The sequence below is a fragment of the Thalia democratica genome, chromosome 9 (assembly GCF_965202585.1).
Source record: "Thalia democratica chromosome 9, ktThaDemo2.hap1.1, whole genome shotgun sequence".
Lineage (NCBI taxonomy): Eukaryota > Metazoa > Chordata > Thaliacea > Salpida > Salpidae > Thalia > Thalia democratica.
Genome location: NC_139173.1, coordinates 20,807,597 through 20,821,372, shown reverse-complemented (window position 1 = coordinate 20,821,372; position 13,776 = coordinate 20,807,597). Strand labels below are relative to the sequence as shown.

Genomic DNA, 13,776 nt, shown 5'->3' with positions numbered 1-13,776 from the left:
ACATATTTAAGCCAGGTTTAGTGTTTAATAGTTTATTAAACATTTTACAGTTTCTTCTTTACTAAAAGTTTTATTTAATGTTTAGTTTATTGTTTTAAGTCCTTTTATATAGATTTAAATAGCTTCCAGTTTTTAAAGTGTTACCAAAGTAATTAATAATTTTGTATATGCTAGTATTTCTTGTTGTGTTTTGTATAAAAGATTCATCACTCGAAATTGTCGTGTCTGATTATAGAAAGTAGTCTCAGTTAGAATTTAGTATTTGTTAGATATTAATTAAATAAGGTAGGATTTAATTACGATGGGTAGTACTAATAAGTTAAGTGTACCACAATCAGTCCACAACTTTACTACCAAATTGTCAACCTTTGCTAGCTGTCCTACTGATTATTAGATTAAAGTACTTTTTTCAGTTTTTAAAAACCTCATTCTGACTCAGGCTTGTTTATACTCACTCTAGCTAGTTTTATTGACTTAAACAGTGGCAACCCTGCTAGTTTCAAAATTTTTTGGAACTTTAGAAAATCTTGGATGCTTCAGGCTAGTTTAGTTTTTATAAAAACTCAGGCTAGTTTTCTTTTGAATTTTGAATGAGTTTGAGCTGATCCAGTTTTCAATATTTGGTAATTTTCTAGTATATTTTATTCAAGAACTTGATTTCAGATTTTTAATTGTAAATAACACCTAAATTTGTAAACCTTGTGGCTAGCTGTTTTACTTATTATTAGATTAAAGTTCTTTTTTTTCAGTTTTTAAAAACCTCATTCTGACTCAGGCTAGTTTATACTAGTGATGTAGCGGACTCACTATCCGGGTCCGGCCGGATATTGCCATTTTTGTCTGATATCCGGATCTGGCCGGATTCTAATTTGAAAAAAAAATCCGGATCCGGTTCCGGCCGGATTCTAATTTGAAAAAAAAAGTCCGGGTCCGGTTCCGGCCGGATTCTAACTTGAAAAAAAAGTCCGGATCCGGGTCCGGCCGGACCCGATAATGTGGGTCCGGTACATCACTAAATTTAACTAATTTAAATAAGACTTAAATTACAGTTATTATATAGACAGGATTAATAAAAAACCTGCAATTTTAAAAAAATATGGAATTTTGAACAAAATCACATTAAAACCTTTTAAACTAATTTTACATAATAATTAATAAAATTTCGATTTTAAATTAAAATCTATTGTATAGATAACATTTTTTTGTCATCGAACTTTTTTTAGAAGCACATCTAAAGTATCTTTTCTATATTGTTATACTGCGGAACACAGTTTTTTACCTTAAACATAATTCTAAACTAAAAATAGACCCTTAAACGTGTAATTTTATACCTGGAGGAAATTTGGCAACCTTGTATAAAGTAACGCTGTGCAAAAGTGTCCAACCATGCTAGAGTGACACCGTTCAAAAGTGTCAATAAGCGATGCTGACACCTATCCTTGAAACTATTACAGATTGTCATTTCTTTTGTGATAGTAAAGTACTAAAATATAATTTCAGTTTTATTGAATTCAGTATTAAAATTTAAATAACTTACTATTTATTTAAGTACCATTTAGATAATAATTATGTAATACTTATTTGCCACTTATATGTATAACTATTTTTGCCTCTCTCAATTTCATAATAAAAGCACGTTAGAGATAAAGTTTAAGCACGGAGTTAGAAATAAAGTTTTTTAGCATCATTAGTTGTACTTTCTACTTTTACAAGTTGTAATTTTTTCTTTGCTAATTAATAAAATATTGAAAAATGATTATTTGCTATTTAGAGTTTAGTATATGAGTTAAGAGTGCGTATTTTATCTCAGTATACAGCTTGGAAGTTTTAATTAAACTTAATTTAAATCATAGTTAAAATTTTTAAGGACAAAGATTAATATGGTTTTTTTTTTGACTTTTGTTAGTTATTTTCTTCAAAAGTATAGTTTTTCAAAGTATTATGTTTTTTATTAGTAGAATGAATTTGTTCAGTGTTTTTATTTTAGATTTTACTAAAAAAAATAAATTTTATTTTAGTACAATTTATACTACTAATATAGTAATATTACTCAGGCTGACTCAAGTTAATTTGGTGTCAAGCTATCTTTTTGCATTAAAGAGTGGTATATCGTATTAATGACTAAAACATAAAGCAATTTTTTTTCTTTTTGTTTATTTCTATTTGTAGCTCTACTATTATTTTGTAAGAAAAATCGTAAAGTTATAAATTTCTATTTTTTACGTTTAATATTGCTAACTACTAATAACTTAAATGGATACTAGCTAAGTGAGCTAATGAACGTTTAAAAAGTTGCAATAAATAACATGTTACACACATTAAAAATGAGGTATATCATGTCTTTTTAGATAATAGCTAAAATTATTCTTGTAGTTTTTAAAGTTAGCCATTAAAAGGTTACTAAGAGATTTAAACTAGCTTATATTGTAAAAATTGATAACCGTGCAATAAAATATTTTTAGCATTTTTTTATCGTTTAGTAAATTTATGTGTTTTCATACCATTGTTAGTTTTTAAAAGTTTTTTGAGTCTAAAACAAATTTTCAAATATTGTTTAGTTTCTTAGGCCTATTTGTAACAGTAACCTTTTTAGTAAGACAATTTTCAAACATTTATCATCGTTTAAAAAAAGCAGTGTTAATAAACTTAATAGTTGATGATACCTTTCTTTTGATTCACTCCTAACTATAATTTTTATACCATAGTTGTAAGTAAAATTTAATTTAACCAATTGGTATTATGAATAACTTTCAATTGTAATACTTATTTTATTAAATATATTTTACTGACTCTACTTGTCATTTCAATTATTTGAAATGACTGGCAAAATACAACAACTTCTAAACTATTTTAATGTGCTTTAGAAAATATTTAAAAAATCAATGACTCTTAAGATTTCATAATCTTTATAAAAATATTCATTATTAAGTTATTATAAAGGCAAAGTTTATAATATGACTAGAACAAAAGTATTTTAAAACCACGTGTTTTTAGAATATACATACGAATTAGACTTTTAAATGTGCAGCTTTATACAAACTACAATATAAAATGTAAGGTTTTAAAAATAGTAGTAGAGAAATAAGTTTTCAACCACTCATCTAATATTAATTGTTTTTTAAATGCAACAAATCAAAATTAATTGTTTATATTCAATATGATTCATAAAAGCTAATTTTTCACAGATTTAAGTTAATACTGAAACTAGAAAATTCGATGGTATTTTAAAACGGTAAAGTATCCTTTATATTTAAAAAAAATAATTCTGCCACCATTCTCAAAATTAACTTATTAGAGCAAAAAGCCCCTCAAGGCTTGTTGTTGATCACTCAGAAAGAGAGATTCCCCTCCACTGTTGCCTTGACAACAGCAGAACAGTCATTACGACATTCAGCCAGCTGAAGTCATTTTCCTGCTCAGAGAACCGCTCCACAATTCATCATCGTGAGAGGTTGACCGTCATTGTTTAACAACGTTCGTGAGACACACACTTTAGAAATGATCCCTAAAAGTATGATCTTACCTTAATATTGATGAACAGCTCAATTTATTCTAATGCAGCTATCTACAACTTGCTGCTAATCATTGTGACGTCACAAAACAATAGAGCACTTTCATGACTCAACATTGAGAGTAGGTTTCTACTCGAAATTAAGCTAATCAATTAGCTTTTTTAACTACTAGCACTCTTAACTTGTTCTTTAATTTAAATTCTAACTAATTATTTTTAGATTAAATGTAAAATTTTGTCTGGTTGGTACTGCAAATTGGGCTTGCAAAATTTTTCTTTTATTTCTTATTAAAAATAAATTCATAGTAACATAAATATATTTTGTATAGAACTGAATTTAATTTTTTCAATTTTTTTTTTACCTTAAGTATTTTAATAGTTAGGTAAGTTGAGCTGCTAACAGTTTTTTCTCTTCTGTCATCAAATTTAATTCACATAGCTTGAGTTTAGTTGAATTAAGTGAAAATTTGTTTTTACTTTATAACTCGAAAAAAACTATTTTATAGTGAGCTCCAGTACTTAATGATTTCATAAATTGTGCGATTTTTGAAAGAAAGTATTCAAATTGCTTAAAATTAACTAAACTAACATCAGTGTTTAACATAAGATAAAAAATCATTGCCGGGAAACTAAAAGTTAATTTCAACTTTGTCAAATTTAAATACAATAGTTGAAATAATCAGATACAGTAGTTTGTCTAGTTTTTTTATCGAGATTGATATTTCAAAACACCTTAATATTGATTTAGAAGTTGTAGGTTAACTTAGTGATGTTATTGACTTACATCTTCTGACATTGTTGAGGGTGCTATATCTTGACAAGGGTAAATAATTTTGTATAGTTTAACTAGATCTTAATAAATCGTTTGACTGTATGAACAGATTAACAACCAAAATAAGTTAGAACTTAATGGTATGTGAGTAAAATCATTTTGCATTTAATTTAAAATTTTGATGTAAGAAAACAGTTTGTAAGTTATGGATTATCTTAATTAACTAAATAAGACGTCGAATGAGAAAAAATTTCAAATGCGCTTTAAAGTAGAAGTGGGGCAACGTACGTCTCAAGGGCCGAACCTGGCCGCAGAATAAAAATTACTGGCTTGCCAATGTTTCAACTCTTAGTATTCTTCTCGTTAGTTTTCTTTTAATTTTGTTTTTGCAACAAATTAAAACCAAAAAAAGGTATTAAAAAAAACATTTTTTTATTCCAGTAAATTAATTTAGTGCTAAGACAGTAGGCTTTTGCAATAGCTTTCGTGAAATTTTTACTTAAATTATATTCAATATAAAAATCTAAGCGTTTCCTAATAAAGATCCTAGCGAAACAAGTTCACTGGAACATACAATAATAACAAATTTAAACAGTATCCTTTCTTTATTACACTAGCACATGTTTCTGTGTCTTGAAAAATAATTAAAAACATATACTTAAAACTTTTATTATTTAAATTAAACCAGTGTAGAAGCTACAGTAATACTATATTTACTCGCTAAAGTTTAATATTTTAGACAAAATATCAAATCCAATTTTAAAAAAGAGTATGTTCTTGATTACATTATCAAAGTTTCAAAACAAATTAAGAATGTGCTAAAAAAATAAATTGTAGAAATAAATATTAAAGTTTACCTTTTGGTCACACTAAACCTTGCTCAAACCTTTTTTTTTTGAAATACAGGTTTGTAGTTTAACTGAAAGCTTACAACTTTAAAGTCAATTTAGAACTAACTAAACTTTTGTTCAAAAAAGGCTCCCAGTTGTACAGTTGAAATATTTACTGATATTTTCAAACTGTATGATGTAAATATTTACATATTTGTTAAGCTTACTAAAACTTATGATCACCGGCAAAAAATACCACGTATTTTAAGCTACATTGTTATAATAAATCAATTTTTTAGTTACGTTTAAAACTCAGCAAAGACATAGCTTGTTTATAAACATTCGAAAATATAAGTTTTTGAAAGTTTTTTGTTTAAAAGCATAAATACTAAATACTATCTAAATAAGAAGTTTTATTTCTTTAAAATTTGTTTAAAATTACATCTTTTAATACCAACAAAGTTGTTTTTAGCTAAGTGTTACGTACAACAACACTTAAAACTAGTAACTTACAGTTTTTTATGTACAGTAATTATAAGGTATCGCTAAATGTTTTAGTTGGAAAAAAATAATTAAAAACTAATACTAAAGATTTATATCCACCTTATTTAATACTTAACAAGATCACTGTTTTTTAACTAAACTAAAATATCTTTAAATTTTCATTTATGAGAAGGTTACTTACATTAACATTTTTTATTAACACTTTAATTTCTAAACGTTTAATAAAAAAATTAAACTTCAAGAAATACAATAATAAATATTCATATTAAATTTATTAAAAACTCCAAAATGTTTTTTAAGAATAGAATAAGATATAATAAATAAAAATTTTAATAACTTAAACAAGTATTATTTGGTTCAAGTGGTAAAGTAACATCTTTTGTTTTCATGGTATAGTATTATTAACATAATAAAGCTCTAACTGTTGAAGTCAGACTTGCAACCGAGGGGATTAACCTCCTTGCCAGCCGTTAGTTTGTCCGGTCTGGCTGAACGTTTTGGTAAAGAGGTTGTTAATACTAGGTCATGGTTTTTATGTAATAGTCATCTGTAAACTTTAAGGGATTTTATTATGGTCGTTAAACAGGTTTCGTTTCTTTATAAACTCAGTCTAGCTTCTTGTCACACAGGCTGGTTTTTTTTTGTCTGGATGAGTAGCAACTTTAATATATACATATATATTTTTTTAAATTATTTTTTTTGTTGATTCCGTACACCGTAGTTTTTAATAAGGGAAGAGAAAAAAAAGTTACAAGTGACAGTTTTTAAGTTTTTTTTGACAAAAAAATGCTTGTTTTGGATTGTGTAATAATCAAAATAATTTAAAAAAATGATTAACTCTGAAATAAAATGAAACTATGCAATTAATTAATTTTTTATAAAACTTAATTTAAAACTAAATCAAATAAAAAGAAACGTTTATAAATTTTCATAACTTCTTAATGAATTTATTGATAATGAATAAACTTGATCGAAGATGTTACAAAAATAAAATTAGTTTTGAAGGTTTTTTAAAAATTTTATAAGTTGGTTAAAAAAGACTAAACTTTACATTGATTTAAAGGATTTTCTGCTTATAGAAAAAGTCTTATGTGTCTCAAATATAGCAGGTTATAAAATTTTAGGAAAGTTAATACTTTGTTGCTTATATATGTGAAAACTTTTTACGCTTTTTCTGCAGCATTTCTCAAACTTTTAATTATGTTACAAGTTGATTTTAATATTCCCACGTCATTTAGAAAACAAATCAGCTAACAAATATAAAACCCTAAAAGACTTAAAACTTGTCAATAGTAATTTCATGTATTTATATACCATTTGCAACTTAATACCAATAGGTTCATTTTGTTTTTTATATTTTATTACACAAAGCTTTTCAAAATCATGCAAGATTTCTTTGTCAAGTGATAAATTTTAAATGAAATTTGAAAAAATTTTCGTTGAGTGAATAGCTTAAAAAATAACTTTTAATTATGACGTATGAATAAATTAAAACAAATACAAAAATTAGAGATTCAGTAATTAAAACTAAAGGCATGTTTATTAATAGATTGTTAATAACTTTGTTTTGCCATTTAATGCTACTTGCGTATTTAAGTTAGGTCGCTCTTCTTCAATCAATATTGATTCCAGGCTGTAAAGTTCGCTTTTCTTACATCGTTTTAAAACTTTAAAATTTTGAACAATGTCAGAGTTTTGACAGGATGTGCAATTAAAAAGATGTTCAAATATTGCGCTGTTTTTATCTGTTCCGCAGTGGTCTGTAATTCGTCGGAATATTTGCCGTGATGTTTCTCCAATGTAAGAGATGCTCTGATCTGCAGAGCAGGTATATTTATAAATAACATTTGCGTCAAATACTTCCGAACATTTACTTTTGTTGCTGAAGTAGTCAGAAACCTTTTTGCTGGTGTAGGCCGGTTTAATACTAATGTTGTGTTTTTGAAATATGGATGCTATTCGTTTTTGGAACCTTATTGAACAGCTTCCAACGTAAACTGTTGTGAAATAAGCGTAGTTTTCGGTTTCTATTTTCTTTTCATTTTTTGTGTTAATATTTTCATTTTGTTTAAATGTTGAATTGTCGATTTTGTGAGCTTCAAGAAATTTGTTGATTTTGGACTTTATAAGGTTTATTGGATACTGATTCTTGAGTAATAAGTTTTCAATTTTTGTAAGTTCATCTTTAAAAGCGGTAAAATTTGAGCATATATTAAGCGCTCTGTTTAGATAAAAGTTTATTAAACCGAGTTTCCAAGATTTAGGACAAATACTAGTATATTGCATAATTAGACCTGTGTCTGTTGGTTTTCTGTACACATTTGTGTGTAGTTGGTTTGATATTTGTTTTACTTCAGTGTCGAGAAACGGTAGTTTTCCGTCAACGGATCTTTCTAGAGTGAATTCTAAGTTTGGGTGTAGAGTATTCATTTCATGATAGAAGTTTGTTAGTTCAGTTTGGTCTTGTGTGACAACGAATATATCATCTACATACCTTGTGTAGAATAGAGGTTTTGTTTTTGAATTTGTTTGTAATTGGTAATTTTCTTTTGATGCTACAAACCAATTGGCTAGGATTGGGGCTAATGGGCTGCCCATTGCAACACCGTCTATTTGTTTGTAGACTTTTTCACCATAAAGGAAAATACTTTGGGAGCACAACTGTAAAATTTTTCTTAATATATTTTTAGTAATTTTAGTTTCTTTAAAAATTGATTTGATATTTGTGTCATAAATTGTTGTTAATATGTCTTCAATTACTTCTTTTAGCGGAACGTGTGTATATAGGCTTTTGATGTCTAAACTAGCAAAAGCGTTTGAGTGTTTTATATTTAGCTTGGATATTTTGTTAACAAATTCATTTGATGATGAAACGCTATATTTGTCATACAAGCAACTTTTTATTTGTTTTTCTAACCATTTAGCTAGATTGTACTCTGGGGTGTTGATAGCTGATAATACTGGCCTTATTGGATAATTTTCTTTGTGCGTTTTTACTACACCATATAATTTGCCTGGTTGTGAGCCTCGTGGATAAATATTGTAATAGGTTTTTTGGTTAACTATGTTTTTAATATAATTTCTGCAATAATAAATGACTTTGTTTTCTTGTATAATCCATGGGGCTAATTTACATTCTTTTGTGTTTACGGAATTAAGATTATACTTTATTTCTTCAAAACGGTTTTTGTCTAGAACAATTTTATCTAACTTTTTAAAATAATCTGACTTATTTAAGACGACAACTCCATTACCTTTATCCATTTTGCATACAATTATTGATGAGTTTTTTGAAAGATTACTAAGTGTTTTATGTATTAATTGGTTTGGTCTGGCTTCACATTTGTTTTGTGCATCATTAATAAACTTTTCTGTTGTGTCACGAAGATCAATTTTGTCATTAAAGGTTAGGTTAATTTTGTTACTCGTTGAGATTTTTCTTATTTGAGTGTCAATATTGGCGCGTAGTTTAACTTTGTCTATGCTTTTTGGTAAAATACTATGTTTAAGTCCATATTTAAGAGCGTTGTTTTCAGTAAGAGTGAGTTTTTTTGAGCTAATATTTACGATAGTTTTTGGTAAGTTTTTGTTATTCTTAATCCATAAATTATAAAGCTTTTTGTTGTGTCTTTCAATTATGCTCTTTTTATAGTTAGATATTGAATTATTTCTTAGATTATTTTTAAACACAATGAATTTAAATGTACTTGTTTTAGCTTTTAGTGACTGATAAATTTGTTTGAACTCACGTTTTTTTGTTTTCAATTCATTAATAATTAGTTTTCTTTGATCCGATACTACCTTTAGTTGGTAATCTTGTTGTCTGTAGACTTCTAAATCTGGTGGATTAAACTTTAAAAATGCTGGTATGAGCTTCATTTCCAAACATTTGTCAAAATATTTTGCATCTAGTTTTAATTTGGTTACTTTTTGGTAAAGTTTTTCAAAACTTCTTAACTCTTTTAATTGTATACCTTCGCATGCTGCAATTCTTTTCATAAGTACTATTGTAGGAAGGTTTTTGAATGTATTTATATACCATTTGCAACTTAATACCAATAGGTTCATTTTGTTTTTTATATTTTATTACACAAAGCTTTTCAAAATCATGCAAGATTTCTTTGTCAAGTGATAAATTTTAAATGAAATTTGAAAAAATTTTCGTTGAGTGAATAGCTTAAAAAATAACTTTTAATTATGACGTATGAATAAATTAAAACAAATACAAAAATTAGAGATTCAGTAATTAAAACTAAAGGCATGTTTATTAATAGATTGTTAATAACTTTGTTTTGCCATTTAATGCTACTTGCGTATTTAAGTTAGGTCGCTCTTCTTCAATCAATATTGATTCCAGGCTGTAAAGTTCGCTTTTCTTACATCGTTTTAAAACTTTAAAATTTTGAACAATGTCAGAGTTTTGACAGGATGTGCAATTAAAAAGATGTTCAAATATTGCGCTGTTTTTATCTGTTCCGCAGTGGTCTGTAATTCGTCGGAATATTTGCCGTGATGTTTCTCCAATGTAAGAGATGCTCTGATCTGCAGAGCAGGTATATTTATAAATAACATTTGCGTCAAATACTTCCGAACATTTACTTTTGTTGCTGAAGTAGTCAGAAACCTTTTTGCTGGTGTAGGCCGGTTTAATACTAATGTTGTGTTTTTGAAATATGGATGCTATTCGTTTTTGGAACCTTATTGAACAGCTTCCAACGTAAACTGTTGTGAAATAAGCGTAGTTTTCGGTTTCTATTTTCTTTTCATTTTTTGTGTTAATATTTTCATTTTGTTTAAATGTTGAATTGTCGATTTTGTGAGCTTCAAGAAATTTGTTGATTTTGGACTTTATAAGGTTTATTGGATACTGATTCTTGAGTAATAAGTTTTCAATTTTTGTAAGTTCATCTTTAAAAGCGGTAAAATTTGAGCATATATTAAGCGCTCTGTTTAGATAAAAGTTTATTAAACCGAGTTTCCAAGATTTAGGACAAATACTAGTATATTGCATAATTAGACCTGTGTCTGTTGGTTTTCTGTACACATTTGTGTGTAGTTGGTTTGATATTTGTTTTACTTCAGTGTCGAGAAACGGTAGTTTTCCGTCAACGGATCTTTCTAGAGTGAATTCTAAGTTTGGGTGTAGAGTATTCATTTCATGATAGAAGTTTGTTAGTTCAGTTTGGTCTTGTGTGACAACGAATATATCATCTACATACCTTGTGTAGAATAGAGGTTTTGTTTTTGAATTTGTTTGTAATTGGTAATTTTCTTTTGATGCTACAAACCAATTGGCTAGGATTGGGGCTAATGGGCTGCCCATTGCAACACCGTCTATTTGTTTGTAGACTTTTTCACCATAAAGGAAAATACTTTGGGAGCACAACTGTAAAATTTTTCTTAATATATTTTTAGTAATTTTAGTTTCTTTAAAAATTGATTTGATATTTGTGTCATAAATTGTTGTTAATATGTCTTCAATTACTTCTTTTAGCGGAACGTGTGTATATAGGCTTTTGATGTCTAAACTAGCAAAAGCGTTTGAGTGTTTTATATTTAGCTTGGATATTTTGTTAACAAATTCATTTGATGATGAAACGCTATATTTGTCATACAAGCAACTTTTTATTTGTTTTTCTAACCATTTAGCTAGATTGTACTCTGGGGTGTTGATAGCTGATAATACTGGCCTTATTGGATAATTTTCTTTGTGCGTTTTTACTACACCATATAATTTGCCTGGTTGTGAGCCTCGTGGATAAATATTGTAATAGGTTTTTTGGTTAACTATGTTTTTAATATAATTTCTGCAATAATAAATGACTTTGTTTTCTTGTATAATCCATGGGGCTAATTTACATTCTTTTGTGTTTACGGAATTAAGATTATACTTTATTTCTTCAAAACGGTTTTTGTCTAGAACAATTTTATCTAACTTTTTAAAATAATCTGACTTATTTAAGACGACAACTCCATTACCTTTATCCATTTTGCATACAATTATTGATGAGTTTTTTGAAAGATTACTAAGTGTTTTATGTATTAATTGCACATCCTGTCAAAACTCTGACATTGTTCAAAATTTTAAAGTTTTAAAACGATGTAAGAAAAGCGAACTTTACAGCCTGGAATCAATATTGATTGAAGAAGAGCGACCTAACTTAAATACGCAAGTAGCATTAAATGGCAAAACAAAGTTATTAACAATCTATTAATAAACATGCCTTTAGTTTTAATTACTGAATCTCTAATTTTTGTATTTGTTTTAATTTATTCATACGTCATAATTAAAAGTTATTTTTTAAGCTATTCACTCAACGAAAATTTTTTCAAATTTCATTTAAAATTTATCACTTGACAAAGAAATCTTGCATGATTTTGAAAAGCTTTGTGTAATAAAATATAAAAAACAAAATGAACCTATTGGTATTAAGTTGCAAATGGTATATAAATACATTCAAAAACCTTCCTACAATAGTACTTATGAAAAGAATTGCAGCATGCGAAGGTATACAATTAAAAGAGTTAAGAAGTTTTGAAAAACTTTACCAAAAAGTAACCAAATTAAAACTAGATGCAAAATATTTTGACAAATGTTTGGAAATGAAGCTCATACCAGCATTTTTAAAGTTTAATCCACCAGATTTAGAAGTCTACAGACAACAAGATTACCAACTAAAGGTAGTATCGGATCAAAGAAAACTAATTATTAATGAATTGAAAACAAAAAAACGTGAGTTCAAACAAATTTATCAGTCACTAAAAGCTAAAACAAGTACATTTAAATTCATTGTGTTTAAAAATAATCTAAGAAATAATTCAATATCTAACTATAAAAAGAGCATAATTGAAAGACACAACAAAAAGCTTTATAATTTATGGATTAAGAATAACAAAAACTTACCAAAAACTATCGTAAATATTAGCTCAAAAAAACTCACTCTTACTGAAAACAACGCTCTTAAATATGGACTTAAACATAGTATTTTACCAAAAAGCATAGACAAAGTTAAACTACGCGCCAATATTGACACTCAAATAAGAAAAATCTCAACGAGTAACAAAATTAACCTAACCTTTAATGACAAAATTGATCTTCGTGACACAACAGAAAAGTTTATTAATGATGCACAAAACAAATGTGAAGCCAGACCAAACCAATTAATACATAAAACACTTAGTAATCTTTCAAAAAACTCATCAATAATTGTATGCAAAATGGATAAAGGTAATGGAGTTGTCGTCTTAAATAAGTCAGATTATTTTAAAAAGTTAGATAAAATTGTTCTAGACAAAAACCGTTTTGAAGAAATAAAGTATAATCTTAATTCCGTAAACACAAAAGAATGTAAATTAGCCCCATGGATTATACAAGAAAACAAAGTCATTTATTATTGCAGAAATTATATTAAAAACATAGTTAACCAAAAAACCTATTACAATATTTATCCACGAGGCTCACAACCAGGCAAATTATATGGTGTAGTAAAAACGCACAAAGAAAATTATCCAATAAGGCCAGTATTATCAGCTATCAACACCCCAGAGTACAATCTAGCTAAATGGTTAGAAAAACAAATAAAAAGTTGCTTGTATGACAAATATAGCGTTTCATCATCAAATGAATTTGTTAACAAAATATCCAAGCTAAATATAAAACACTCAAACGCTTTTGCTAGTTTAGACATCAAAAGCCTATATACACACGTTCCGCTAAAAGAAGTAATTGAAGACATATTAACAACAATTTATGACACAAATATCAAATCAATTTTTAAAGAAACTAAAATTACTAAAAATATATTAAGAAAAATTTTACAGTTGTGCTCCCAAAGTATTTTCCTTTATGGTGAAAAAGTCTACAAACAAATAGACGGTGTTGCAATGGGCAGCCCATTAGCCCCAATCCTAGCCAATTGGTTTGTAGCATCAAAAGAAAATTACCAATTACAAACAAATTCAAAAACAAAACCTCTATTCTACACAAGGTATGTAGATGATATATTCGTTGTCACACAAGACCAAACTGAACTAACAAACTTCTATCATGAAATGAATACTCTACACCCAAACTTAGAATTCACTCTAGAAAGATCCGTTGACGGAAAACTACCGTTTCTCGACACTGAAGTAAAACAAATATCAAACCAACTACACAC

At 27.4% G+C, this 13,776-nt stretch overlaps 1 non-coding gene across 1 annotated transcript; it reads right to left on the bottom strand.

Annotated features, from left to right (window-relative positions):
• Positions 1–3,324: 3,324 nt before the first annotated feature.
• On the bottom strand, positions 3,325–3,521 carry LOC145845285 (small nucleolar RNA U3). Its single transcript, XR_014370330.1, has one exon. It is a non-coding gene; the product is annotated as a small nucleolar RNA U3 (small nucleolar RNA).
• Positions 3,522–13,776: the final 10,255 nt, after the last annotated feature.